The sequence below is a fragment of the Coffea eugenioides genome, chromosome 2, assembly GCF_003713205.1.
Source record: "Coffea eugenioides isolate CCC68of chromosome 2, Ceug_1.0, whole genome shotgun sequence".
NCBI lineage: Eukaryota > Viridiplantae > Streptophyta > Magnoliopsida > Gentianales > Rubiaceae > Coffea > Coffea eugenioides.
In genome coordinates, this window is record NC_040036.1 from 54,723,833 (window position 1) to 54,728,671 (window position 4,839).

Sequence of the window (4,839 nt, forward strand, 5' to 3'; positions counted from 1 at the left end):
TTTAAGCCGTGTTACATATTGTTGCTACTATTGTTGTTATTGTTGTTGTCATTTAATACAAATGTAGGAGGGAAACTCTATCCTAGTATCACGGAATGGCTATTTCATAACACATTAGCCCATCTGGCACTAGCGCTCTCAAGGACTTAGGCAAGAGAAATGATTTAGTTCAGCCTTTATCCAAACATCTCAGAGTAGCACTCTCAAGGACTTGGCCTATATATAGGCAAACCCAAGAGAGCAAGAGAATTCTACAATCTAAGGTTACAATGCTTGACCTCTAGAAGTTCTAGTTCTACACTAGTCTAGGCCTCTTATGTACAAGATTAGGCTATTCTACAGCATCCAATAGTAAACCACTAGCCTTTGGGCTGGTGGTCACTTAAGGCCTGTTACCATCAATTGTCACATTATGTGGCTCTCTTAAAAATCCAGACGGGTGTGTAGTGCATTCGTCTAGTCCGATAGCGGTTCGGTCCCTGTTGGTCCCTCCCATTGGTTCAGTTATGCCTCCTTTAGAATATGTTAGAGAAGGAGTAAGAATAAGTGTAGAGTAAACTATTGCTGACTGTCGAAAAAAAAAATACTACATCCAATAGTAGCCTATAGTAATTTGGAATATTCTACAAAATATATGTGAGGTTTTCTATAATTCTTTCGTAAGAGCTAGTCATGGGTATTAATTGCACTTTTTCCTAGGGGTGTTATCAAATTTTGTTTCAAGTCATGGTGAGAGATACGACTAGGTGAAGAGATTAAGAGAAAATTTTTATCAGATTTATGTACTAATGTTTTATTAGCTATCTATTATTTTATATTTTCTTTTAAAGTTCTTTGTCTACAATCTTAATTGATTTTATATGGGTTTGATCTAATAAAAAGTAGGGATTTTTCCTACTTGAGTAAGGATTTTCTCAATTCCTAATAATAAGTTTATCTTTTTCCTATATTAAAATTATTTCTTAATTTCTTTAGGCATGTTCATATTTAAAAGAGCAAATTGCACTAAAAGTCACTAAACTGTACACTTGTGCTGGTCTAGGCTATTAAACTATTTCCTTAGTCGAAAATGTTGCTGAACTAACCAAAATGCATGCTTTGTGTCATTCTGTATAATTTGGTCGTCAAAACAAGCGAAATGGACATCATGTGACTTGTAGGCTTGGTTTTTGAGGGGCAAAATCGTTGATTTAGTTTTTTGGTTGATGTTTGTCTTCTGCCCTTGAATGTTATAGATAACAATCAGGCTCTATTTTCTTTTCCACCCTAAGGCCATTGTGAATTTTTGCCCAAATCTAAAGTAGATTTTTCCTTGCCATCTCCACACCACTAGCCAGCCAATGGCTGGGGTTCGTAATCATTGTTTTTTGAATTGATGTGGTCTTTTTGCCTTCCAAGAAAAGGAAGAGGATTTTTTCAAGTTCTCTCTTTGTTTAAGTGGAATCAAGTAGGGTTTTATATGTTCACACATGAAATAGAATCAAGTGGGGTCTTATATGTTCACATGAAACCCTAAACTCTTTTATTAGTTTTGAAACAACTACTATGCCTACTTCCACTTAACATGTGAAATGGAAGCAAGTGGGGCCTTATGTTATATGTTCATATAGAACTCTTCTATTAGTTCTTGAGCAACTAAGATGCCAACCAAGTGGTTGCTTGGAGCTGACTAAAATTTTTGAGTGTTTTCTTAATGTAGAATTTCTCTTATGGGAGAATTGCAATTATATTCTCTCATATTTGCAACTTATGCTTTTCACAGTTCAAAATTAAGCATTTTGGTCCTTAACGATGTTTGAAATACAAATTTGGTACTAAATTCTATTTTGTGTCAATTTATTTTGTACTTTGGAAGAAGAGAAAGTTAGACTAAGAGTTAAGGTATAAAAGAAACATAGATGTATAATATTATATGCATAAAGAAAGTCAATTGCAAGTAGCTTTATTTTTTGAAGCAAGCAATTTCACTTTTGGTCCACAATCTATGTGGTTAGAAATGAAATATGGGAACAAAGTTAATACTGACTAAGTTGCAGGTAGAGGTATCAAAATGGGTGACTTGGGCGGGTTTGGGTTGGGTAAAAAATGGGTAATAGGTTGTCACGCCCCGAGCTCGCACGTGCCCGTCACATGACACCCGCCGTACTCCCAAGTCCCACTTAGGAATACAAGGCTACATTAACTAATTTAACTTTGACAGTACTAAACAATTTAACTAAATAAAGTGCGGTACGAATTACATATAAAAGGACGTCTACGAATAATCAAGACGTTCGTACATTTATTCTCCAATTGAAACAGCGGAAACAAAGGTAAATAAAACCAACAACTGGACGTAGCCAGCCTACCAACTTCTATTCATCTAAAACTAATAAAAGTCATCCTTAGGATCTTCTACGTAAACCAATTCATACTCTTCAGAATCTGCAAAAATAGTAAGAAGTGGGTTGAGCGACACATCGTTCAGTAGGTAATATTTACCCCTCTGTTGGACCATGCACTCTTGACTTTATAGATACATACATAAATATGGGTACAACCCATATCGTTTGCATATCATTCACATCCATAATTTTGAAAGTAACATCATTTATAAAACAATCAATAGTGAAGAATGACAAGGAATTTAAAAGCACTTTCTTGACAACCATACTTGGAAAATCGTAACGTCATAAATCACTTTGCAACAATTCATATGCATCTCCATATCCAATCATGTATCATCCCATAAAACGTCACATATCCCGTTCATAGATCATTTCAAAATAGTTCATAAATCACTTCATATTGTTCATAAACCTTCTTTCAATTCAGCTCATAACAAGTACATGTAATGATCGGCTACTGAGTACTCAACCTAGAGATTTTACCCCTTCTAGGTGGGCGACCAACAAGTTTTATGACTACCGATTGGTCTCATTTCAATCTTGGGTCAATTGGCTGGGCTTTATACCAGGCTACCATGGCGGTTAGACAGGACTATAGCCCCTACCGTCTATTCCATAACTGCTCTGAGCTTTACTTGTCAAAATTCATTTTATATATCGTATACATAAACCTTTGCTTTCATAACAGATTCAGCTCATTTTGTATATAAGAAACATATCAAACATTTCAAATAAGTCACATGGTCTATTTTGTATAGTAAAGTATAGCTTTCATAATTATCCAAGTAAAACATTTTAACCAAACACCTTTCGAGTCAACACAGCAAAATGTGATTGAAAACCAGAATTTCATTTTGCATATTTGAAATTTCAGAAGGGTAAGTACCACCTACCTCTGTTTGGCTGCTCGAGTGGAGCTACCTTAGGTCCTTGTATTGCACCTATCAAATGCATAGGTTCCCTAATTAGTTGTTACTTCCTATAAATACATAAATATACAACCTCTACGTAAGTACAAGATTCATATCTAGACCATTTTATGGACCCTAATAGCATTCCCCTCAAATCGGACGATTTCTACTTTTGGAAAGTTTTCTAATTTGGAAAGTTTCTTAATTTGGAAAGTGTACATTTTGCAAGGCTTCCTAATTTAGAAAGTTTCTTAATTGAGAAGGTTCTCCTTTTTGTAAAGTTTCCTAATTTAAAAGAAGATAATTATTTATTATTATTATTATTAACGGTATCGTCCACCTTATTATTTACTATCATTATTGTTATCCTTATTGTACTACCTCTAGCCTTATTATTACTATTATTATCGTCCTTGTCGTCGCTACTTTATTTTATTACCACTTATATCGATTTACTAATTAGTTATTATTACCTTTCACTTTATTCCTACCTTTGTGCGTGTGTAGGTGTTATTATTATTTATGTATATATGCACATATATATATTGATTTATTATTATAATTATTGTCTTAATTTATTACACTTGTATTTATATTTATATTTTCGTTTACATCCTTTATTTGTTCATCCATATTATTATTACTATTATTATTATTATTTTTTTATTTCTGGGGGGGCCCATGGTCGCCAGACCCTCTGGCGACTTATACCTTCAATTGGCTGGCCAAAAGGCCAACCATGATTTTGCTCCATTGTCGCCAGCACTCCTCTAATTTTTTTTTTTTTGCTTCTGTCTTGGCCAACCTTTGCAAAATTCTTTCTCGGCCGCCAGAGATGGCGGCCCCCCACTCCTTTCTTCTTTTTTGTTTTTTTTGTGCGCTTGGGGTTGCAGAAGCAACGCCTAGCCATGACAGAGCAGCGGCAGCAGCCGCTGCCCTTCTTTTTCCTCATCATTTTTTGTCAACAGATTCCAAACACCCTCTAATCTCAAAATTAAAATCAGTCCCCTCTATTTCTATTAACTCATATACGAATCTTATCAAACATATATCTACACCTATATAGCAACAATACCTGTCCATAAGATTTCTAGAACAATTTAATACATCTACTACAACTTGAAAGAGAGGTTTTCTTGCGTGAACTCGAGACTTACAGGTTTAGGTGCCTAGTCGTCGAATCGATTGCCGGTGTTGCCTGCTCTTCCTTCTCTCCTCTCTGACTGCTCTTGCTCTAGGGATGCAGACGAAAGAAAAGTAAGGCTAGGGTTATTATCCTGTCTAGGGTTTTAATAAAATCCTAAACCTAGCACTATTTATATTAGTACCCCTTACCCTATCCTGAAGTTACCTTATTTTATTTTTCCCCTTTTTACTTAGTAACTTTATTCTTTTAATTAGTTGAGAAAAATAAAATAAGCTAAAAACTAAATAAAAATAAGGAAATAAAATTGGTGCCGCATTCGTGGATTTCACATTCTACCCGCTTACAAAAAGTTTCGTCCTCGAAACTTGCGTACCTTGATCAAAGAGATATGAGT